This window comes from Lygodium microphyllum, chromosome 3 (assembly GCF_053477565.2).
Source record: "Lygodium microphyllum isolate KBCC chromosome 3, Lygodium_microphyllum_v1.1.10, whole genome shotgun sequence".
Classification (NCBI taxonomy): Eukaryota; Viridiplantae; Streptophyta; class Polypodiopsida; order Schizaeales; family Lygodiaceae; genus Lygodium; species Lygodium microphyllum.
Window position 1 is genome coordinate 103,000,193 of NC_141137.1, and position 27,332 is coordinate 103,027,524.

Sequence of the window (27,332 nt, forward strand, 5' to 3'; positions counted from 1 at the left end):
GATTCTACTCAGTCAGAATCTTGACAAGATCAACAAACCTGCCCTCAACGACCTTGCGAATGAAGTGATACCTCACCTCAATATGCTTCATCTTCGCATGGAAGACCTTCTTGACCAACTAAATGGCACTCATAGAATCCAAATGCAGGGTAGGCATAGCAAATGTTATACCAAGTTTTGCAATCAAACGGCCTAACTAGATAGCCTCCTTGCAAGCCTCTGTGGCTACAATATACTTGGCCTTTATAGTAGAAAGGGCCATACACTTCTGCACCCTGGACATCCAAGAGATAGCCCCTCCAGCATAAGTGAACACATAGCCAGAAGTGGACTTCCTACTATCTGCATGTCTTACATAATCAGAGTCACTGTACCCCACGACTTCTGTATCTTGGCTGCCATAACAAAGACACATATATGTTGTGCCCTTCAGGTATCTCATGATACCCTTCACGGCATCCCAATGTTTCTTGCCAGGTGTAGCCATATAATGTGCCACAACCCTAACTGCAAAAGAAATATCTGGATGGGTGGCTATCATGGCATACATAAGACTGCCCACGACTGATTCATAGGGAATCTTGCCCATCTTGGCCCTTTGCTCATTTGTCTGCAGACAATTGGCCTATGAAACCTTCACATGAGAAGGTGAAAGATAACCAATAGGCTTAACATCCTGCATGTGGAAGTGCTCAAGGACTTTATGAATGTACTCCCTCTGTGATAGATAGAGTAGTCCCTGAGATCGATCGCACGTAATGCGCATACCAAGTATATGAGAGGCATGTCCTAGATCTTTCATCTCAAAGCTCTTCTTGAGCTGTCCCTACTAAAAGCATGTCATCCACATAGAGCACCAAAATTAGTAAGGAACCATCATGGGCTTTCTTCCTGTACAAGCACGGATCCATAGCATTGCGGTTATAGCCTTGTGACTGCATGAATGCATCAAACTTATGGTACCATTCCCTAGGTGCCTGCTTCAAGCCATAGAGACTCTTCTTTAGCTTGCACACTAGGTGTTCTCTACCAGGATGTGCAAAGCCCTTAGGCTGATCCATGTAAAACTCATCATGCAAGTCCCCATGTAAAAAAGCCATTTTGACATCCATCTGGTATAAGTCTAGGTCAAGCTGTGCAACCAAGGCCAAGACTAAGCCTAGGGTGGTCATCTTGACCATAAGAGAAAAGACTTCATCAAAGTCAACACCATGCTCTTGCTTAAAACCCTTAGCAACCAATCGAGCCTTGTATGCCGACTTGGGGTGTCCAGGGGTATTTTTTAGTTTGTACACCCACTTGCATGGCAAAGTCTTCTTATCTTGAGGCAAGGAAACCAAATCCCAAGTTTGATTCTTATGCTATCAGTCAAGCTCAGACTGCATGGCCCTCTCCCAAGAGTGACAATCACCCCTGTGCATAGCCTCATCATAAGTGAGAGGCTCTCCTGCATCTGTAACCACATCTGTAACCAGTACATAATCCATAGAGGGTGCAAAAAGGTCAGGAGGTCATCTATCTCTAGTAGCACGCTGTCTAGCTAGCCGTGGAGCGGGTTGAATGGGAGCAGGTGGCTCCTCTTGAAAGTAACTCTGCATACCTCAACCACTTTCTCAGGCTGCATATGCATTTTGTCCTCATGAAAGATGACATCATGGCTGCGAATCATTTTCCACACCTACAGATCCCATAGATGATAACCCATCTCTCCTGCATCTCCATAGCCAATGAAAATGCATTTGACACTTTTAGGATCCAGCTTATTGCGTTTGTCCTTGGGCACATGGCAGAATGCCTCACATCCAAAGATATGCAAATGATCATAAGAGGGGGGCTTGTTTGACCATACCTCCTCTGCAACTTGAAAGTCAATGCCACTGCTAGGCGACCTATTAATGAGATGTACTGTAGTAGTAACTGCCTCAGCCCAAAAGTGCTACAATAAGCTAGCTTGGCTAAGCATGCTACAGACCCTTTCCTGAATGGTCCTATTCATGCGTTCAGTCATACCATTTTGGGGAGGGGTGTAAGGGGCAGTCAATTGACTCTTAATACCCTGCTCATCACAAAACTACTCAAAATCACGTGATACATACTCACCCTCATTATCCGACCTTAGGCATTTTAGCCTTTTGCTAGATTGGTTCTCTACTAATGCACGCCAATGTGAAATGTGTCTAAGACATTGGATTTTCTCTTTATGGGATAAGCCCAAACCTTAGGTGAGTAATCATCTATGAAAGTAACAAAATACTTTGCCCCACCAAGTGACTGGCAGGGCATGGGTCCACATAAATCTGAGTGCACAAGAGCCAAGGGCTCACCCATGCATTTTTTACCAAACTTTTTATGCATATTTCTAGTTTGCCTGCCATACAAACAATGATCACAAGAATCAAAATGTGAAGAGTCAAAAGGCGGAAGATACTGCAAAGCACAGAGCATTTTCATTACTTTAAGAGACATATGCCCCAAATGAGCATGCCAAAGGGATACATGGGGGATAGAACCCACAGAAAAAACATGATCCAATGTAGCTCCAGATACAAGTAAGGGATAGAGGCTACCAGACTTGGCACCTCTTGCAAGCACAAGCTTGCCATGAGGAATCTTCCATGTAGAGTCTCCAAAAGATACAAAATACCCTGCATCATCAAGCTATCTAGTTGACATAAGGCCACGAGTCAACACAGGTATATGGCATACATCATGCAAAACAAAAGAACTACCAGAAGAAAACTGCAACCTAACATCTCCAATTCCCGCAATGTCAAGAGACCTATCATCATGAAGACGCACAGAACCAGACATGGTACAATAGGTATGAAACCAATCTCTACAAGGTGTCACATGAAAGGATGCACCCAAATCCAAGAGCCAGCACTGTGCATACATAGAATGTATCTCAGAAGCCTGTAAGGCATCACATGAAGAAGCTGCAAGTATGTAATCATCATCTAAATCAATGGCCTACTTGACATTAACCTCTTCTATCTTCACACTGGACTTTGCAGGTACAATACTATGCTTAGAAGACTTTTCTTGCATTTTTTCTTTTCCCTTTTCCTTGTGCTTATCATCACGTATCTTATGGCACTGCACTTTAATATGTCCTGCTTTCCCATAATAATGACAATTAAGATCAGACTTCCATCCACGGGACTTAGTGCGACCACGTGACTTGGACCTGGACTTCTGAGAGGCCCTGCACTTATGATCATTATCATGCCTGCCATGTCTACCACCTCTAATGGTCAATGCATGTGAAGAGTGGGAAGCATAATTCTTTCTCCTATTGATTTCCTCAGTCAATAAAGCACTCTCAACATCTTTGACTTTCAACTCATCAAGCTTGTTGATGCATATGGCAGTACAGAAGACATCCCATGATTCAGGCAAGGTGCCAAGCAGAAACAATGGGTGCAAGTTGTCTTTGAACTCAATACCCTGTGACAATAGACTCTTCATGATAGCATGAAACTAATTGAAATGAGATGAAAGAGAGGTCCCCTCCTTCATGCGAAGGTCCATTAACTGCTTTAGCCAATACGTATGTGACACATGACTCTGTTGCGCATAGAGATCTTGAATTTTCTCCCATAAATCCCATGCACTCTGATTCCCATCTTCAACAACATTATGATGGACCTCTTCTGAGAGTGACAAAATAATGGTAGACTTCCATAGCTCATCAACTTCCATTCAAACATCATCATTCGTATCTTCAGGTTTAACACCCTTGAAATGCAAGGGTTTAATCATCAACTTCTACACCAAAACCTTCCATATTTGGGACTTCCAATACCCATAGTTGGTACCATCCAACTTGGCAATGTTAAAGAGAGCTGTGTCTTTTAGATGACTAGCCATACTATCCCAAATCAAAGTAAATAATAAAAATTGCAGGTTGCTGTAACTAGCAAAAAATGCACTAAAGTCACTATTAAAATTGGCTGAAAGAGTGGATATCACCAAGAGAAGTACCTGTCCACCAAATATGACCAAGATAACATCAAATAGTAAGCATTACACTCATAAAAGTGCTCAAAATCTGTAGATTTCATCTTGTTATAATAAATGACAGCAATCTGTAAATTGTCCCAAAATGAAGCAATCACTGATACATATATCACTGCAACTGCTAGGTAGCAAGATACATCCAATAGTGAGTGTCTAGGGGCAAGAAGGTATCAAGAACTGTCAGACCAATCAGGCAAGAGACATCTCATAGGTCTAGAAGTCATGCATGTAATGGGTCTCAGGGTAAGAGAAGAGACCAAGCACAAGCACAACTGATAGAGCAAGAAGCTCAATACATAACCATCCAAGATGCATACAAAACTGACAAACCTGTGATAGAGATAGGTGCCTGCCCCAATAGGCATATCAAATAAGCCCACTACAGACTAACTACAGACATAAAGCTCTCAAGAGAGCAAATGCATGTAACTGTCCCACAAGCTCAAGCTCAAGTGTAAATAAGACTATGTGTACATTCGAATATATCAAGAGGCTCCCACTAAAAGTAAAGCCAGATGCAAAGAGAGAAAGCAACACTCTAATACATCGAACACATAGCATTAGACATGCCAAATCCCAATAGGCTACATTCGGAGCATAAATCCCAAGCTATCTCAAACCCGTAAAGCATAAGCCTGAAAGCATTCAAAGAGCATATAACTGACAATCAAATGTAATGCCCAGTAGATACAGAATGCTCAAATACATCTGAAGACGAAGCTCCAAGTAACTGTCAAGCATGGGCAAACTAAGTGGCATCCATATCTGACCAAAGCATAAATACAATAAGCCTAAATGTCAAGCAGTGACAATAGGCATAACCCGGTCCAAAGCATGCCAACTGAAGCCAAATGCCAGTGAAGGGCGACCAAGTCGAGCTCAAAAGCATTTTGAAACCAAGAAGAAGCATTTGACAACCTCCAAATACATCGGTATGAACATTCAAACCTCCAGTAAGCACCCCGTATCCATGAACCAATGCATACACCAAGTAAATCAGCTTCAGCCCACTGTATTACAGCAAGAAATTTACTATTAAATGAAGCTCAAACGGTGCTCAAATTTACTCCAAATCAGTCTCAAAGCATAGACATAGCATCCCATAACATTTGGGCACCACTGGGTATCAATAGGCATCAAATGGGCAATGCCAAGAAGCATCAAACAGTAAATGTCAAGTGCTACCCTGTTTTGACAGTCCTGGGACTGTGTATACAGCAAAGGGTTAAAGGGGGAAGCACTCAAATCAATCACCGGGAGCCAAGCACTAATGCGAGGGAGTCCAACAATGCTCAGGAAGGTTGCCAAGAGTGCCAAGAAGCCGAGGAAGAGCAGGGAAATGCCAGGAGTAGGTCACCCCAACCCCCTAAAAATGCACCAAAATTTGCACTGGCTGTTCTTGGGGGCTGGAGGGTCTTCAACATGCCTATTGGGAACTTGGCAATGTCAAAGGGGCTCCAATGCAGCCCAGGAAGACACTGATGAAGATCTGGAAGCTCGAGGAGGAGACGAGAAATCAAAACATACATGTAAATGAAGGTGCCATGGTTGCCATTGAAGCTTGGGTTGAAGCTCTTCAAATCCGAGCTGAAGAGAGTGTTGGGCAAGCTCCAATGCGTTTGCTCTGATACCAATTGAAAGGGAAGTGGAACCCCAGAGGAAGAGGATTGGCCGTGAGAGCTATGGCGGATGGAGAGCAAGAGCCAAGAGAGAGAGAGACTCAAAAGTGGGAACTCCAACGACCACAATGTGTGGCCGGGCCTTCTTTTATTCAAACTTTCACTAAAAGAATAAAGAATAAGTGACTGTGATGGGTGCTCGCCACCTGCAATGTGCAGTGGCAGGTACTGTCAGTGTAGTAATACATGGGTGTATTAATACACGGGTGTAATACCCAACAAATACTTGAGTTTTCAATGAATTAAGGTTGAGAGGATCAAGCTACTAGGAGAGTTGCATCCATTATACATACTGCAAATGAAGTGGTTGCACATTAGTATGGATTTTGTAGTAGGTTTTCTAATAGTTCAGGGTGGATATGAGTCAATTCTACTAATGGTTGATATGCTGACAAATGTTTCTCACATCATTTTTGTGAAGATAACTTCAAAGCATCCAACATTGCTAGGTTTTTCATCAAGGAGATTTTCAAATTGCATGGATTGCTGAAAAGGATTGTTAGCAGCATAGGCTCATTGTTTACCTCTAAATTCTAGACCTATCTCTTTTATGCCAAATTTGGCACACAAATTTGTTTTATACTACCTATCATCCTCAAATTAATAAGTAGATTGAAATGATAATCAAGTGTTGGAAGATATTCTAAGAGCATACTATAGTAGGAAGCCCAAGAAGTGGATAGTATACTTATCTTTAGTAGAGTTTTCGTACAATGCCTCATACCAATAAAGTATTGGTGTGACTCCTTTTTAGGTGTTGTATAGGCAAGAAAGCTTGTTGTCCCCTCTCAATCCAACATTGAGGGTCAAGGTATCCAAAGGAATATTGAAAGAGATAAAGGAGCTCATCCCATAGCCCCGGGGAGTCCACCTTATAGAACATGTAAGACACCATGTGAGTTCAAAAGAAAGGGTATTATATTTAGTAAAATTTACAATATTATATTCACAACAAGGGTTTTTTAATTATAATTTGAAAAAGATCCATAAGTTTAGTAAAGTAAAAGGTCATTTTAAGGCCTTATAGCATGTAAAGAAAGGGTATTTCTTAATATCCTTTGAATACACGTTATATAGATGATTTCTTATAGGTGGACTCCCCAAGCCCACATCAAGACATCAAAGCAGGACAAGATTAGAAAAAGGCCTATGCTAACCCCAAGAGGACTCCCCGGACTTTCAAGGATAGAGACATGATGTTCCTAAGTGTTTGGTCACCAAAGAAGAGTACCTATCTCTTGGAAAATTCAAAAAATTAGTCCAACATAGTGTGGAGTCTACAAAATTGTCAAATATCTTGGTAGGAATGTCTATATACTAGAGAGAACTTCCATCTCATCTCAAAGTTTAGAATGTATTTCATGTAGCCTTCTTAGGCCTTATGGCTCTCCAACCATGATCATGTCCTAGAAGATGAGCAAATCAAAATGCCAACTTAGGGAATTTTGGAAGTTTAATTTTATAGAGTTCTAGAGGTTATGGAAAAGTCTCTTAGGAATCGTACTCTGCGCGAGTACCTTATCTAATGGAAATACATTCCTAGAGATGATACCACATGGATCAAAGAGTTTATCCTTAGGAGAGACCACCCCTTGACATGAGGACATCTCGATTCCTCTATGTGGAAGAGAATGTAACGACCCCATTTTATTAATAATTATTTCTTCCCCCCCTTTTGTGTACCTTGTATAGTTATCTCTCTCTTTCTCTCCCCTAGCTGTGCTCATGAAGATTTCTTCCCACAATGCATGCATTGTCTGCATTTCATTAAAGCCTACATCAACTTCATAAATGTAGTTTTTTCCTCCTCCTCATGCATAATCAATGAGGGAACTTCATGAAAATTGCACAGAAATGAGGAGCTCAGTCATATGGTTCTAAACCTTAGTATAAGAAGAGAAGAAGATTATAAGAAGAAAATGATGTAATTGGGGGGAGTGTATAGGTCATCGTTTTTCAACAATGTCCCATGATTTTTTTAAAAAATTAATTAACTAATTAAAACCCCCTTTGATCCACCAACCTGCCGCTACCCTCCTCCTCCTCTCATCAATATCAATGCCCCCTCTCTTGCCACCTCATCATCATCATCATCATCTCTCTTTTCTCCCCATTCTTGACAAGTCATTATTCTACCCCCCTTCAAATCATCATTATCAAATTCTCCCTCCCATAATTATATTTATTATTTAAAAACATAATATCTCTCTTATCTCCCCCCATCCCGAGTTAAATTGATAGATTTGTCTCCCTCCAAAAGTTTAATTTAATTTTACAAATACATACTTTATATTAACTCTCTCCCCTCCACATCCTATCAATTCATGAGTCCCCTCCCCTTCCCTCCATTTTCAATTTTCCACACACACACACACACACACACACACACAGAGTTGAAAAATGTACCCTCTTCCAATTTTTTATAAACAATAATACATATGCAATATATATATGGGTTTAAAACAAACATCTATCCCCTCGATTTTTTGATTAAAAATTTTGAGAAAAATCAATGTGCATTCTCCCCCTCTTTATCCAAAAATATCTCAGGATACTTTTGTACTTTTCCACCCCCTTCAATTGACATATTAACCCTTCTCCATATTTTTGAATTACATTAGTAGAAAAATTCAACAACTCCTCTTCTCCCTCTTGGATTTAATAATCTACAAAAATTCATTATGCAAACACACCCCATATCCCTTCCAAAAATATCAAGATATTTTTACCACACATGGAAATTTACTAGTTAAGTTGAAATTAGGAAATTCAAATCTAATGATACATCAGTATCCCCCCCCCCCCAAATCCCCGCCTTTCATTTATGAATAAATGATAGCTCGTGAAGAGACAGAAGAAAAGGGATACCCATGTCAGTGTGAGAGAGTGAAAAAAAGAGAGTGTGAGTATGTGAAATGAGAGAGTGAAGACTTAGCTCTAGCACATCCCAATGCATGATTATGATGCACATCGCTAGGTGATCGATTGTAACTTCTCTAAACTATTTTCTTCATTTATATGTCCTTTTCTTTTCCTAATCCATGTTGCCCTTACATGAGAAACTGCACATGGCAAGCCCTTCATCAATAAACCTTAATGTAGGAGGGAATATGACAAACAATACTAACATATCAAATGCCCATAACAAAGTATTTTCCATCATTAATTAATCATCATGTTCTCATTTTGAAAAAAGAAAGGATATATACCTGAAGCCTTCTAGTTGATGCATAAAAATATTAGTTGCACTCATTTTTAAAACAATTCTTTCTCATAAATATATTATTTATAAAATATTGGATTAGGTGAAGTCATCAAATAGCATGAAATATTAGCTACATCTAGTAAAGTAAGTTCTAGATTTTTCCTTTAAAATTTTAACTTGTGGGTTGCGATTGGGAAAAGACAACTCATGGAGATAGTGTTGCATAAGTTATTTTTAAAAAATACGAATAGTTGCTATAGTTGGCTTCAATCAAATCATTAATTTAAGGTCATATGTACACAAGGCCAATTTTTCAACATTGTTATTCTCATTTTTGACTTTATGGTTGCCATAGCTTCATGCTATGCCTAAGACCATAGGATCAAGAGTACCAATAAAATTCTAACCAAATTCATAAGTAGGCTTATGCTCGATAGATAGGTGCATTGTTTCAACCAACCACTAGTCAAATAAGCTAAGGCCTAAATAGCCTACATTTACTATCCAACCCGTATAATAGGTGGAACCAATATAAAGTCGGAATCACTCACACATGACAAAGTGCACACAATACTAAAAACATGTAATTCTAGCTAGTGGTGAATTGAAAATTCTATCAAAGGACAGAATAACATAAAAATTTCTTAGCTTAATGAGATTGCTAAAATTAGAAAAGTGCAAAATTTATAAATTGTCTTTCTCATTAAAATAATAAAATACTATTTGAGAAAGTTTGATTGCCTATTACCTTAGATTTTCAATTTATTTGCAAAATAAATCCAGTATTTTATAAAAGCTTTTGCTTATGCCCATATGACAGGTAAGATTAAGCAATTTGCACTCCCCAAAGGGGAATTGTTGGGGCTCAATTTGAGCTGATTTTGTTCTATCTATGAGCTCCCATCTAACATCTAGGTAGGATGGTCTCGTATGGAAGGTTCCCTCCTATGGCGACATGTAACTAGGGGACTATGGTAAAAAAAAGGGTACTTGAGTAGTTGGTCCTACAATGGAGAAGAAATCGGTATGAGTATGATGTGGTGTGAGTATTGGAATTATGGGCTAGTTATCACTTTGAAGAAGAGAGTGGACTTTTGTATTTCCCTCTATGAACAAGAATCTAATGTAAAGCTTATTAATTAATAATACAAATGTTTTGAAAGGATGGTCCTAGTTACTTTTGTGTTTACTTAACAAAGATGTACAATGAGCCCAATGTTGCTTTTAAATGTCAAACAACATATTAGCATATTATGTTAAGTAACTAAAGAAAACCACATGTGAATGGAAAGCTGATTATCTTTCCTTGGGCAATCGATGACTAGGTAGACCCAATAAGTAAGATGATTTTTTCATATGGAAATGTGGGACAAGAGTTGGAGGCTGACTTTTCTGAGGGTTCAGTGTTACATTTTGGTCACATGCCGTTTTAGGGGAATGGAGATGAGATTTTGTCTTACAGCAGGTAAAGGGGTAGAGTTCAGTGCCCCCTCATCTCTCATTTACTATGAAATTGACTCGCTCTTAGTCTCAATGTGATTGCCCTAACTGAGCTCTAGAACGTTACTAAAGACTCTTACAGCAGGTAAAGGGGTAGAGTTTAGTGCCCCCTCATCTCTCATTTACTATGAAATGGACCTGCTTTGCCCTAACTGAGCTCTAGAACATTACTAAAGACTCTTAGGCCTTTAGGAACCCTTAGGTTGATCCTTGACAGATGACTTTTGATGCTAAGAAGTGCTTAAGAATAGCCAAAAATTACGAATTTTAGGGGAAAAATAGACTTCGTCGAAGGCGGCGGTGGCAATCAGTACGATTTTAAGCGGCAATGCCCAGAAAGTGCTTAAAAGAACCACTTGACAGCGGTCGGAGAATTTTCATAAATTTTTGGCATGATAGATTAGACCCTAGGAGATGCTCGACAGTGGAAGACTTTAAGACGGATGCCCATGATTTTTCAGACCACGATTCGGGTACCGAACATGGAAGAGGGAGTGCCCGGAAGGCCAAAGGCCAAAATGCCAAGTGGGAAAGGACTTTAGGAGAGCTCAAAGGGTGTGACCCTTTGGGGCTCCCCCCAAAAATCAGAAAACGTGGGAGGGGGGGTTCTTTTTTTTTCACGCATGGAAGAAGGAAGGCGCCATGAAACGAAATGGAGGAGAGATGGGTTATGGGGGCAAAGAACAACCCCCCCAACTGATATTGGGCATGTTCTTCTTCCTATCTTCGCTCTCTATCGCTCCAATCGGCTCCTCCAATGGCTGCCTAGTTGTGGAGATGCAGATCTAGTATTTCTCTCTCCTCCATCTCTCTCCTCTAAGTGGTGGTTTGCATGCAATAAATCAAGAAGAAGAGGGGTTGAAGGATGCTTGTCCGACTGTGATTGGATTGCTTCAAGATGAAGAGGAGGCCGAGGAAAGAGATTTAGCACTGAAGAATGGTTGCCAGTCGGTTCATGGACTGCCCAGAATAATTATTAAAAAACCCGCAACATGCAAAACAAGCGGTATGCTGCAATTTTATGAAGAAATTTGCTTGTTTTTGTTGTTTCTACATGGTCCAAATGTTGTTCATATGCAATGAATGTTTGTTTGAATCTTGTTTGCCTCATGTTTGAGGGCTGTAACTACAAAAATGCAGAACCTATAATGATTTAGAGCCGTTATTAATTTTTTAAAACCCGTAAAATGTCATTTTTCAATGGAAATTAGTGGTTTTTTCGAGTTTGAGTTGGGAAAAAGGAGTGAAAATGGGATAAAATTAGAGAAAATGTTAAGTTTCAGTCAAAATAATAATCCAACAGAAATAAATCAGAAAATACCTTTTTTCATGATTAATAAATAGGAAAAAATAGCAAAAAAAAAAGAAAATTGGGATTTTTGCTCTTAAAAAATATGGAAAAATAAGATTTATGTACGTGAATGTTTGGCAAGGTTAAAGCATGAGGTCAAGCCTCAATTTGGCCTTGTCCTTTGTGTTATAGTACGTGTTTATTATTTTTTACATACAAAAATGACACGAGATAACCATTTACACCTATGCAATGCAGCAACGCCTAAACGGTGAGGGGGGGAGGAAGTTTGTGCGACGATCTAATTGCTGAAAAGATAAAAATTCTGATTTCCCTCTTTCTACATAGCATTTAGGGATCGTTCCATAATTAAATATAGGCGACTTGTAGCACGGAAGTTCCGGTGCTAGTCCCTAAAGCAAGGTAGCTCGTAACGCTTAGTTAAAATTCATGAAAGGGCTATTTTCCGCACCTCACATGGTTATTTTTTAAAATCATAAAATGGTTGTGCACAATCGTCATACACCTTGCATCAAGCATGTCACGTAGTATCTCCTAGAATGCATTGCAATTGATTGATAAACTTTGACCAACGCTGAGAGGATAGGAAACCTAAGTCGTCGGTTAGACGGGCGCTTCCGTTGGGAAAAATTTTATGAGGCAAATCAAAATCTCTTGGAACGTTGAATTATGAAAGAGTGGAGTTTGTGCATTATGTTTTATATGTTGGAGCGACGCATCTTGGGGCCAATCCCTAAGGTGTAGGTGAGTTGCAGTGGAGCCGCGGCAATCAAAGAGGTGCTTCCCTATGTGTGTATTCTGAGGCATTATGCCTATATGTTACGGGATCTCCCTCTGAGGAGAAGGGAAGGTGAACGTTGGACTACATATTAATTGTCATAAGCATCTAGTGCAAAGTGAGTTTTAGATGCTCCTAGCCCGTGAGGCCATGTGGTGGGGTTGTCTGTCGTATGCATGAGGTCTGGCTAGTGCCATAGCCAGTGCCCGCCCATTTTAGGTCCCATTAGGTGGTGCGTCTGCCGGGAGCCACCAATAAGTGGTAGTTCTCGAATCGAGGGTTTTTAGGGACCAAATAGTTGGTTTATGTCCTTTGACAAGGATCGTCAAGCCGAAATACAAAAAGCAGAACGTGCTGAGAGGGCTAGACGGTGCTTGAAGATTGTAATATGCTATTCTCCTCAAAGGAGCAGCCTGTTACGCATAAGTAGCAGTGGTTCTAGTAACCTAGGTATTACGAGTAGCTCTTCGAGTGCAAGTGCAAGTCTTGGTACTTCCCTATTTCTAGTTAATCAACCCACAACAAGTGGGAATGTAGTGTTTCGTACACAAACTCCTATTATCAATCCGGTTGTAACCATGGCACAACCTATCGCAATTCCAGCAGGTACATTAGATTTACCGGCATTAGGAGCACCGCTCCCCATTTTCCATGGGTTAGCAGAAGAAGATGGAGAACTCCACATTAAGGAGTTTCAAACGCTCATGTTCAACTATCGAATCCAAGACGAAGGACACCTAATGATGACTTCAACATGACGCTAAAAGGAAGAGCAGTAGTGTGGTATCATGGTCTAGAAGCTGGAACCATAACTAGCAGTGCCCAATTCTTTAGGGGTTTCCATAGGGAGTTTGCCCCTGAGAAAAGTGGACAATATTTGTTGCGTGTTCTGAATGTAACATGCCAAGATCCAAATGAGAATGTCCAGGCATATGCCAAGAAACTAAAGCAAGTTCTTCGCAAACTTAACGCTTATATTCCCATTCCAGCGGCTACACGGTTGCAATATTTCCTACATGGATTAAATTTTAATATCTAGGCGCAGCTGAGTAGTGTTGCTTTGGCCGATATTGACACTACCATTACCCAAGAAGGAGTAGAGTCACGCTTGCAAGCGGCTTATGTAGCAAGGATCAATTGGAATGGTAATAATTTGGCCTTGACCAATGGGAATCAAGGGGACCCCATGTTAAATACGAGTGGCAGAGGGAGTATTATGTCAAATTTGCCTATGTTATACCAGGTCCTTCTAGCATGACTATGCCTATGGCCAGTCAGGTGGCCTTGCTAAATAGTGGTGGAAACCAAACAATGAATCCTAATGTTGTCCCAGTTGGTCAGCGGCGACTGATTCCTAATCAAGTGGTTAGGCCCATGGGACGACAGACTGACGATCGCAGCTATGAGTCGAGTGCTTCTAATGTCCTTGGTGAAGTTAAGGACATGATGAAGCACTACACCAATATGATCTCTGAATAGTATCGACAAATAGCTATGGATGTCAATTTTCTTAAGAAGTAACAGAATTTGATAGAGAGCCGATGCCTTGAAGAGGGTGGCCCCTCAAGATTCAGCTGTAAGTGGTGTGGTGGCCAACATTTCCCTAGGAATTGCCCGAATATCAAATGTGATATTTGCGGGAAGTCTGGCCACTTAGCTGCTACCTGTTGGAGTAAGACCAATTCTCTCCAACAAGGGAGTAAACAACAAGGTCCAGTTAACCATCACGCACAAGTAAATAATCTCCAACAAGATGATGGACCAAGGCAAATACTGCAAAGAGGAAAGGCTGTTGTAGAGGAGTTACCTCATGGTAGTGGAGTCAGCCTTATTGAGGCTGTACGTGTCAATGATGCTGAAACTTCTAATCTACGAGCCGTAACAAGATGTCAAAAGATTAAAGAGGGTGAGAAAGGAATTGTAAAACCTATCGAGGGAAGCCCTAAGCAAGATGCTAGGAAAAAGCGAGTCCTGAATCCTGATAAGGAAGGTGGACCGTTAAGACCTGTTGGTAGTAAAGTCGATCCCGAGGAGGATAAAGGATTGCCAAGAAAGAAGGTAAAGGCTAAAAAAGAGGCACCAAAGCCAATGGAAAGACCAAAAGAGAGAATGGTGTGGCACAAGAAGAGAACTTTGGCTAATTATCACGACTTTGATCTAGCAAGTTCCCTTTGCGAAGTCAAACGAGACGTGAATCTCCTGCAATTGATAAAACTTTCTTCAGGAGTATGCAAGGAATTCAAGAAAATCCTACGTATAGGGTATATAGTAGAACCTTTTGGCATAGCTAGAGGTGGGGAAGATTGGTTTGATCATGCTGAAAAGCATTGCCCTAGGGTTCCAGCATATGTGGATGGAATATTAGTGGAGCACGCTATCGTGGACACTGGATCCTCCATCAATATCATAAGTTCAGACTTGATGGAGAGGTTAGGTCTAGAGATCCAAAAAGACGGCTCCACACTTCTTAGGATGGCTGATGATAGTCTAAGACAACCATAAGGTTGCATTAGTAAGGTCCACATTACAGTTGCGAGCGTGGAATGCTATCTGGACTTTAGGGTGATAATGTTTGCATGACGTCCTAGCTATCGAGTTTTGCTAGGCAGGCAATGGATTCTATGAACGGACTGTCAAGTCCATATACCCGCTGGTTGAGTGATTCTAGGTCGAGGTGCCCATCGTCTAATAGTGGATGCTTACCCTGAGTCTCCTCAGAGTGAGAGAGCCTCACTATCCTCCGCTGAACTAGAAACAATAGATGATCCATCTAGTAGTGAGACGTCATCAAGCAATGGATCTAAGGAAGGGTCCACTACAGAGGATATTTATCAGATAACCTTGAATGAGCCGATAGAGCCTCGTGATCAAATAAGAGACACGGACGTTATTGAGCTGGACCTTGGTACGCTAAATGATTCACAGCCAATTAAATTAGGGTCCATGCTCAGTTCGGAAGAAAGAGAGGATTATATATCCTCAATTCGAGAGTTCCGCGATATCTTTGCTTAGAGCTATGATGAACTTCGGGATATTCCCCCCAGTCTAGCTATGCATAATATTCCTGTAAAGGAAGGTACCCGCCTTGTACATCAGAAAGTAAGGCGTATGCCTTTTGAATTAAGGGACGAGATGTTATACGAGGAACTACAGAAGTTGCGGAAAGCGGGTTTGATCTTCCTTGTTCAGCATACTAAATGGTGCTCACCAATTGTGATCAGGAATAAGAAGAATAATCAAATCTGTCTTTATGTAGATTTTAGAGAGTTGAATAAGTAGACTGTTAAATATTACTACACGTTGCCGTTTATTGACTGAATTTTGGATCAACTGGCGGGTAGGGAAATCTATTCGTTCATGGATTGCTTTGCAAGGTATAACCAAATGGCAATTGTTGAGCAAGACAAGCTAAAAATGATGTTTATTACAATCTTCGGTACCTTTGCGTACCATGTGATGGCATTTGGGTTGTGTAATGCGCCTGGTTCGTGGCAAAGAATAGCCGATAAGACCTTTGGAGACATCTCCCCAGAGGAGCTCAAAGTATTCATTGACGATCTGGGGGCAGCCACCGTAAGGGATAGACAATCGATCATTTTACGCAAGTGTTTTGAGCATTGCAGACAATTTTGCATAGCTCTTAACCCACGAAAGTGCATCTTCGGAGTCCCTTATGGGCTCTTGTTAGGCCATGTGGTCAGTTCCATAGGGATTGCGACTGATCTTGAAAAGATCAAGGTCATAGTCTCCATGAGTCTGCCATGTACTCCAAAGGAAGTGCATAGCTTTCTGTCATCAATAGGGTATTATCAGAGGTTTATCAATGCCTTGGCAGAAAGAATGTTGCCTCTGATGAACCTATTGTCCTTTAACTATCAGTTTACATGGAGTGATGCTTGCAAAGTATCTTTTGAGGATGTGAAGCAAGAGCTTGCCAAAGCACCTGTTTTAAAAGCACCAAAAAGGGGCGAAATATTCTATATATTTTCAGCAGAGCAACCATGTATAGTATCACCTGTTGTTTGGCCCAAATTTGGGAGAAAAAATGGTACCATCCAATAGCTTTTGCTAGTAATTCAAGCAGCACTACATTCTTTATGAGAGGGTGGTTTTTTATAGAAGGCGGAAGGGCTTCGATTGTTGTTGAATAAGTTACAACCGCCGGACCGTTTAGCAAAGTGGTTAATCACTTTGTAGGAATTTGATTATGAGATTAAGAGCAAGCCGCCGAAGCTTCAGGGCATTGTAGAGTGTCTTGTGGATTTTGGAGAGAAAAAAGAGGTCGTGGTTGAAGGAAGTGTCATGGAGACTTCGTTCAAGATTGATACGGCATCTATTCCCTCCTGGTATGCTGCTATAACACACTATCTTTCTACGGGAGAGACTGGAGCTACTTTATCAAAATCAAAGAAGAGGAAAATTAAACAACAGGCATTGAAATTTTCCTTGATCGCAGGCACATTATATCGGCAGGGTGTTGATGATATCTACCGCCGATGTGTGATGCCTGACGAGGTTCCCTTTATTTTGAAAGAGTGCCATGACTCCGCTTGTGGAGGGCACTTTACTGGGCAATTAACAGCACAGAAAGCCTTAAGAGCTAGATATTGGTGGCCATCCATTTTCCAAGATTCCTTTAAGTATGTTAAGAGATGTGATACCTATCAAATGCATGACAGTAGAGAGAATAGGAAATGCCCACTTATGCCTATCATGGCTATCCTTCCATTTGAGAAGTGGGGCATTGACTTTGTGGGTCCTATCACCCTATCATCTACTGGGGTCGTCGTGCTTGACGAAGGGAAATGGCTCTATCCAATGTGACTCCAGGGCGTGGCTTGTAAGGTGTCTGGCGGGGTGGCTTTGTCTCTGCTAGGCTAGTAGTGTCAGTAGGGTCGGCTCTGTAGAAGAAGTCTGTCACTGCTCTCTGTGTGTGTCCTTCTAGATGAGCTGGCCTCCTGTCTTGTAGTAGTGCGGTTCATTAGGGTATACCAATGTTGATTGATAGATTCAGGGGCTTATCTTGTCAGGATGCAATATGCTCAGTTAGTAGGCTTACCATAATACTTTTGGGTTGAGGTAGTTACTACTATCGTACACATGATTAACTGGTCCTCATGCACTACTATTCAAGCTAGTTTGTAGAGGAATTCTAGAGTGGGAAACCTCCATCATATGCTCATTGTTGTGCATCTTTGATTGTGAGGCATTCTGTCATGTTTCGAAGGACAAGCATAATAAGTTGGATCCTAAGTTTGTAAAATGCATCTTTCTTGGTTATAGGGATGCAAGTGAGATTGGCCATCATTTATGGGATCCACAGGCTCATAAGATTATCTGCAACTATGATGTCATTTTCCAGGATAAAAATATGCATAAGAAACTTGAGTAGGTGGTTGAGATATGCATGGTAATCTTTTGGCCTCCTACTCTCGTACAACTAGCTAGATAGCCTACAACTTGTTGATGCTTCAGTGGACCATGCCCTAGCTATTGTGTAGGATTAGCTTGCTTTGAGATGCTCTACTAGACCTAGACATGAGCCTTTATAGACTTAAGTAGGCACCTAAGGAATGGTACCACAAGTTTTTTACTTTTATGCATTCACATGGATATATCTATAGTGCTATGGATCCATGTTTATACAAGAAGAAGGCTCGTGATGGTAGCCCTATGATTTTGGTATTCTATGTAGACGATATGCTTATTGGTGGGAGGAATCACGATGAGCTAGATTCCTTGAATACTCATCTCAAGAAGAGCTTTGAGATGAATGATATGGGATATTCCTCACATATTCTTGGGATTTTCATATGATGATCTCTCTAAGGGGATCCTTTATATGTTATCAGCCATTGAGTGGTTTCACATGCATGATTGTAAGCCTATTGATTGTCCTCTACCTTCTCATGTGAAGGTTAGTCAGACCAATTATCCACAGTCTGATGAGTAGAAGGCCAAGATGGCCAAGAGTCCTTATGCATCTGTCTTTGGTAGTTTGATGTATGCCATGATAGCCACTCGTCTCTTGACATAGTATTGTAATGGGAGTTGCGGCATGCTATATGGCTACACCTAGTAGATGGCATTGGGATGCCATTATGGGTATCATGAGGAACCTAAAGGATATAGTAGCTATGTGCTTATGTTATGGTGGCCACGATACAAGATTCGTGGGGTGGTACACTAACTCTAACTATGCAAGACAGATATTGTTTCTTGGATGTCTAGGGTGTAGAAATGAATGACTCTCTCTACTACACTGAGGCTGAGTATGTTGCAATCAATCACTGAGGCTTGCAAACAAGGAGGCTCTCTAGTTAGTCAATCCCACTAGACGGCCTAACCAAAGTGAAGAGAAACACATTGAAGTGTGTTATTACTTCATTAGAGAGGTAATTGAGGATAGGTCTGCTGTTGTTGATCTTGTTAAGATCTCAATTGACTAAAATCTTGCAAATATAGATCATAAAAAGTTTTTGCAAGTAGAGCATTTTTCCTTCCTTAGGAAGTTGATGGGCATTGAATGAGATGACATATTTTCTCATCCTATTGTACTTATATACATTTTTACTTTGTCACTTTTTTCTCGTTCGCTCCTCACTAGAGACACATTCACCTTTAAGTCAAAGGTTGTTAGGGGTAAAGATGTCTATGCTTAGCCACCCATGTATTACTACATAGATAGTATCCACATGCCTATACACTGTAGGTGGTAAGTGCCTATCAATGCCACTTCGCTCTTTATTCTTTCAGTAACATTTGAATAAAGGAAAGGCTGTTCACACATTATAACTATTAAAGTTTCCACATCTTGTGTGTGTGCGTCTCTTTCTCTTACTCTTGCTCCTTCCACCATAGCTCTTGTTTTCGCATGCATGCTTCCACTTTGGGCTCATTCCCTTTAACAAACACCCATCACTATCAATTAATTCTCTATTCTTTCAATGATATTTGAATAAAGGGAAGGCTTGTCACACATTGTGACTATTGGACTTCCCACATCTTCTCTCTCTCTCTCTCTCTCTCCTTCCATTGTAGCTCTTGCTTCTGCTCGCATACTTCCACTTTGGGCTTACTCCCTTCATGTTTTGAAACTTCTAATTTTTTTTAGTGAAATGTCTTTGTGTTTTTAAAATTTTTATATAATTATTGACATTCTCCTATTTATTGATATTTTAAACAATTTTTTTATTTTGATAATTTATTTAATAATGAATCAATAAAATGGCAAAAACAAGTTTGAGTTGTTGAAAACTAGGTTTAGATCTTCCTTTTTATCCCTCTAAAATAGTTTTTTGATTTTCTTTCCTTTGCTATGAAAAATTAATGTTCTTACTTGTAGACCACTTTGTTGAAATATTGAGATCTATATGAGTTGGCATCCACTACATGTATTGTTAATGTGATAGGATATTATTCACTAGCATGTTAGGTGACCAATATGAGGATACACTAGTGATTCTATAGTTGGACTATACCCACATAGTCCATTCTTGATTATGGCACATTCATTGTGCCACTTCTTCTTTTCTTAGTGGGTTGACACTTAGCAACTCTATATATATACATTGTGGTACTTTCATATTAGTCTTTTGTCATATTGTAGACTTAGTTATTTTGTGTGGGAGAAGAAGAAAGAAGAAGAAGGAGTTGTCAGCCCTATCTCTTTGTGTTCTCAAGTCTGGATTGCTTTTGTGTGTATACTCTTGAGTTCTTCATGTCTCTCCCCTCTTGTTAGTTTTCATGGTATCAAAGCTATCCCATGGTTGCGCATAGCTTGATTGAAGGTTGAGATGAAAGAATCGGAGCATGAAAGTAAGCAAGCAAGAAATAGATAAAAGGCTCTTCCATCTTGCTCAATTTTCCTTGAGTTATAGCAACAAGAGGCTCTTGAGGCTAGCAGGGCTGTAGCCTCCAATTGTAGTAAAACTAGCCCTTTGGGACTAAGCCCTGTGATTTTTGGCATGTGAGGTCATTTCAACCTCCGTTCTAGACCTGTAAGTGGTCCCAATCAACAATTATTAGATATACTATAATTTTGACTATCCTAGCCATTTACAAGTGTAGAGGTTACAAATTTGAATCTGTAAGGTTTATTTTTTGGATTACATACACATAAGACATCTACATACAGATTGGAGATTGTGGTTATTGTTGTGTAGTTAGTGAAAAAGTATCTATGTTTAGGTATGGTACACCAAATATCAACTTGCTTGTAGATTGTAATTTTTTGCAAGTTGTTTTTTTTGTCAAAATATATAACTTTAATCAAATTTTCAACAAGAAGCTTAATAAGAAAAATTATGATGCATGGAAGTTCAGTACAACAAATTTCTTGGAGGGTAAAGGTGTTTGAAATTACATTGAATGAGACATGGCAATAGGACTTGAAGTTTCTCTGCAAAATGATATTGCAAAATAGGTAAAGGCTAAGAAATATTGGGAGTAGACATCAAGTAAAGTCATGCATCAACTATCTGTTAGTATCACAGATTGCATGATGGGCTATTTGCATGGAAAAATTTGGCAAATATGTTCAAAGTAAAGACAAAGACTAGAAAGCTACAGCTAAAATTAGAGTTAAACTAAGTGAAAAGAGGGAGCCTGTTCATTAATGATTATGCCTTGAAGATCAAGAGTATTGTGAAAGCTCTTGGATCTATCAATGTGGTAGTCGACGATGATGATGTTGTGTACACATGCTTAGATATACTTGGAGATGAATACAAGAGCTTCATGTCAGCTATGAATACGAGGAATGATATCCCTAATTTTGCATACTTGATTTCTATGTTGATACTTGAGGAAAAGAACCTTGGCTTGGATTTTTCTTCTTCTCAAAGAAAAAACAAGTTTGAATAAGTATTTTACTCTAGTAGTAGAGGTAAAAGTCATGGTAGAGGCCAAGGTTGTGATTGTGGTCAATGTTATGATGCTCAGTAAAATAGAGAAGGATAGTCTTGAGGAGGAGGAGTCAAAGAGATTAAGTTACAAATTCTAATAGGCAATAAAATTCTAATGATATCAGATCATGTTGGCATTGTGGTTAAAAAGGTCACATCTCTAAAAATTGCTTCAAAAAGAAGATTGAAATTAGAAATTAAAAAAAGTTGCAAGGTAATTATGCTTCCAACGATAGAAACAATGATGAGAGAAGTGAACAATTTTTTATTATGCAATAATTTATGAATACTATGATTGTAGATGGTTCATCAAAGAATGATACATGGTATGCTGACTTAGGTGTCTCTAACCATATAACATCTTGTAGAGAGTGGTTTAGAGAGATGTGTAGTTAAAAGTCTCTAGGCTATATAGAGATAGGGGATAATACAAATCACCCCATTACTCATGTTGAAAATATTCATTTAAGTATGCAAGATGGGAAACAATTTTGCTTGGTTGATGTGTTGTATGTACCAAACATTACAAAAACCTTGCTTTTTGTTGATCAAATGGTAAAATAGGGATTTTAGATTCGGTTCACATCTGATAATTGTTATATAGAAGATCTTAAAATAATTGCAAGTTGATTGCAAAAGGGAAACATGATGGTAGATTGTTTATTATATGTGGAACCAACTTGTTTTGAGGATGTTGTGGATAGTGAGTATTGGATCTTATGATGGATGAAGAAATGGTTGCACTTAAGGATAATGGCATATGGAAGTTGGTGCCTTTACTTAAAGGCAAGAAAGCTATTGGCTGCAAATAGGTTTACAATATCAAGCATAAGTCAGTTGGATCTATTGAGTACTACAAGGCACGTCTGGCTACCAAATGGTATGTGTAGACTCATGGTATTGATCATGAGGAGACCTTTTCTCTAGTAGCTAAAATGGCCACTATAAGGGCTATCATAGTATTGGCTACATCAAAAGGTTGGATCATGCATCAAATGGATATTAAGAATGTCTTCTTGTAGGGGGAGTTACAAGAGGAACTTTATGTCAAGCAGTCACTTGGTTATGTGGATGAGAATCATCCAGATTATGTATGTACGCTTTGTAAGGCCTTATATAGGATGAAGCAGGCACCTAGGAGCATGGCATTGTAGGATTGTAGAATACCTTGTCAGTATTGGATTTCGCAGAGCACAGGCTAATCACTCAATCTAGGTATGTGAGAGTGATGAAATTATTTTGGTTATCACTATAGATATGGATGATTTGATTATTGCGGGTGATAGTGAGACAGAGATTGACCATGTGAAGGGTCTCCTTAAGATTGAATTTGTGATGAAGGATTTGGGAGAGTTGCACTATTTTCTTAGCATAGAAATAATTAGGAGTCCAAAGAGTATATGATTGTCACAAAGACAATATGTATTGGATATGTTGAAGAAGTATGATATGGCGTATTGCAAGCTTATTTCTATACCTTTGGATGTTAATACTAAGCTTAGTGAACATGAGGATGACCTAATAGAGGATGTCACTATGTATTGAAAGATTGTGGGAAACCTTATCTATTTGATGATCACTAGACTAGACTTAAACTATATAGTTGGTTTGGAGACCTAGTTTATGCAGCTTCCACAAAGGGTGCAGTGTGGCACACATTGCATTATGTCAAGTCCACATTGGACTATGCCTTATTCTATAGTGCAAGTATACCATTGGACTTGCATGGTCACATAGATGCAGATTGGGCTGGTAATATTTCAGACAAGAAATCTAGTAGTGATTTTATGTTTTCCTTTGGCAGTGCTCCTATTACTTGAAACAACAAGAAAAAATTGACAATTTCCTTGTCTAGTACAAAAGGAGAGTACATAGGTGCTATAGTTGTAGTATGTGAGGTATCTTGGTTACACAAGCTACTTGGTGATTGGGGGATGCAAGGGAACAAGAAGATTATCCTCTATTGTGATGATCTTAGTAGCATTCAATTGGCTAAGAACCTAGTGTATCATGCGTGGACCAAATACATAGAGGTCCATTACCATTTCATTCAGGAGCGGGTTCTGGCAGCAGGTGATATTGACTTGATTTATATTAGCACAAAGAATAAAGTTGCTAATATTTTCACCAAGGCCTTGGGAGATGAGAATATTCAATGCTTTAGGACTATGCTTGGAGTTCACAAGCTCATGCTAAGCTCAAGGGGGAGTATGAAATGTCATGTTAGCTGGTATCCACGATGCATCTTGGTGGTGTGGCAAGATTATTCATAGCATGTTAGGTGACTAACATGAGGATACGCCAATGATTATATAGGTGAACTTCACTTACGTAGTCCATCCTTGGTTATGGCACATTCATTATGCCACCTCCTTTTTCCTTAGCAAGTTCACACTTTGTGACCGCATGTCTATATGTTGTGGTGCATTCATGTTAGTCTTTTATCATATTGTAGACTTATTTCTTTTGTTTAGGAGAATAAGAAAGAAAAAGAAGAAGATTTCAATTTTTATCTCTTTTTGTTCTCAAGTCTTCATTGCTTTTGTGTGTATACTCTTAAGTTCTTCACTTCTTTGAGTCCCCTCTTGTTTGTTTTCACACTTATGCACCATAACATGTATGAGATATCATGTGGAATCCAAGGCCACCACTGATGCTTGAGATAGCTGCTAACATGCTTGAGAATCCTCCACACTCCAACAATATACCACATACATTATTTTTCATATCACTCTCACCTCTCCCTCTCTCACTCCCATCCTCCTTCTCTCATGGAAACATGCTTTATGTATATAGGAAGGGAGGAGAGAAAAAGACTAGAATGTAAAGAAGAGAGAAAGACTAAAAACAAGCATTTGTTATTCTTCATATCAGGCCAAAAATTGACATCATCACATATAGAGGATGAAGGGGAGGATCTGTTTCTTGCATTCCATGCAACAAATGGTGGAGATCTTGCATGTAACAATTAGAAGATCCATCAAAACATGGTGCCCTTTTTCGTGCAGACTCTCCTCTCTCTCTCTCTCTCTCTCTCTCTCTCTCTCTCTCTCTCTCTCTCTCTCTCTCTCTCTCTCTCTCTCTCTCTCTCTCTCTCTCTCTCTCTCTCTCTCCATGATTCTTTTTGTGTTTCATCATGCATGCCTTTCCACTTTGTCCGTGCCTCATTAAAATTGTCTACCCCTTTGTACCTTGGATCTTTTTTGGTTCCCTTATCTGCCTACTCTACACTCCCACATAAATTAAGGATTTTAAACATGAAACTGTACCTCAAATGTGCAAAAATGATGAGCAATTGATGGCTCATTGTTTTTCCATTATGTGTAGACTTGATTGACACTCCGTTATGCCTTTGGCTTTAAAATGACCCGCATTTTGTGCCTTGAACACTTTGCATGAATGGCCACTTTGAAGCTTTAGATATTTATTTTTCACAAAAAATGATTTGTGGATCTACAAAATAGGCTCTAAAAATCTCATAAAGTTCTTCTTAAAATCCACCTCCAATTGGCAACCATGGGATAGGGCAACCTAGCTAGTGGGTCCATGAACCAAACTTGCCAACACAACAATATGTGCAAGCACGTTTGACAAGTAAAGAGACAACTAAAGAACAAAGAGAAAATCAAACATTTAGCCCCAAGAGAGAATACAAACCATGGATTTGATAGCCAAGACTAAAACTAAGAAATGAGGTCCCCCCAAGGGGGAATAACACTCAATAACTATCCTTGCTATCAAACACTTAAGAGGTGATCTAAATGATATCCTAGCCCTACCAAATAGGCATCTAGGGGATAACCCACCCTCACATAAGGCTCACAAGCACTAACAAGAGGCCCATGCTAACTTCCTATCACTTAGGACCCTCTATTAGAAAAAAATAAACATTAAGCCCATCATCCCTTTATAAATAAACACTAAGCTCTCACAAGGTGACAAGCATATTCTAGTACTTCTTTTTTTTTCCTTCTTTATGATGGGACTTGAAACAAATTCTAGCCCATAGGCCATACTCAAAATTCAATCCCTTACATAGTAGGGGACTTTATCATGATTGGAAATCAATCAAGGAACTTTAATCTAGGCTAGCTACCTCACCAAAGAAAGGCGGCCACCTAGTGACCATCAAACTGATGAGGATGACACCCAAGTTCAATTGATGAGCATCATCAAAAGCAAGAGACTAGCAATTGAGATATTCCATTCAGCAAGAATACTCAAGCCCTAGCCCAAGTCTTAGCCTCAAATCCACGGAGAAAAATAGACAAGTGATATGAAGCAAAGATTAATAAGAGACAAGGTGATAGAGACACCTGGTATAAATAATGTCTATATTGTCATACAAAACACCTTTCCTGACTATGAATGAACTAACTTGTATAATAAAACTCAAACAATAGCCCACAGGTTAAAAGTGTTTGCACAAGGAAATGCAATTGGTCCTCTTGGCCTAATTAAGTGTATCAAGAAATCACTAAGCTAAGTAAAATAATGTTGATTTAATCCCTTGATCCCTACAAAGCCTCTCCTAAAGCACAAAACTCAGACAAAGGGATGGGTCATTCAGACCCCACACTAGATGCATCAAGTTGCTAACCAACCCCCTACATAAATAGCAAGGGGTGTTTAACAAATATAACATTGAACAACTCAATGTATCCATGAAGGAATCGAAAGGTGATCACTTGCTGCCTGACTCATCACCCATACTAACCGTCAACAGTCAAAGTAGAACATGTTAGCAAGTAATCCCCAAAGTAGACCTAATTTGATACCACCAAATAATTGTGGAAGGACCTATGGACCACAATTAAGAAATACATCTTCAACAAAATCATAATTGGCCATGGAATTTGCAAAGTAGTTCCATGATGGAGAATTAGATGACAAGTCATTGACTCAAAAGTCTCCAACATATCCATGGCTATAAGATGGTACATGTATAGAATGGGGTCCCTCACATGGTTCCATTCAAATAGTTAATCACTAATTATGAGTTTCCTTTCACCAATAAATGATGGATACCACAAGGTCTGGCTAAATTTAGCCCCATGAGTAAGGCCTTTTATTTTGCCATATTATTAGTGAAAGTGATACCTAAGTAAACTTTCATTTTCACGATAACTCTATGACGAGGATCTTTAATAGTAACCATAACACTAGCATGCTTGGTGGACCCATTGGAAGCTCCATCAAAATAGAATGTGTAAACCAAGGCTTCATTGATGTGCCATGCCATATAGATCAATCTACTCGTATTCATGATAATCGAAGTCCAACCTAGAGAGAAAATGTATGATAGGTACAATCCCTACATCACTAAAATCAATAGAGACACTAGAAATAAGTCCATATTAGTGGAAGAAATAGACCTTAATGTCCCATGTGAAAGATTTATCTAGCCACTTGGTAATGTGATAATCCTTACTCCACTAGATGACTTTGCCTTGGTGGTAACACTGTTCTAAGTATGCATGCTCAAGATAAGGAATGACCTTTCCCATCCAATAGCCTCGGTACACTTTGCAAGTTTAAGTTGGATCTTGAGAGACCTACAAAGGCACCAAGTCCCATGTTAGTCCCCTACACACAATATGGCTTCAATTGATTGAAGTTCATTTAGTCTCAAGCTCTATCCCTTGCCTAAAAGATCTTTACAACCATTTTTCCTTATGCAAATAATTTTATAAGGGCCAACCCACTTTGGTTCTAACTTCCCTTGGAATAGCTCACAATGTGTATACAAGAACAATTGACCCTTGACACATTCATATTTCTTGGCACAAAGATTGTGGAGCTATTTTAATTGCTTTTTATCTACCTATTGATGCAACAAAGTTTGAAACTAGATCTCGTCAAGATGGGAAAGGGAAGTTCTTACAACATTTCCTCTTTTCCTAAATAATGCTTTAGAGTGAACCTTACTATT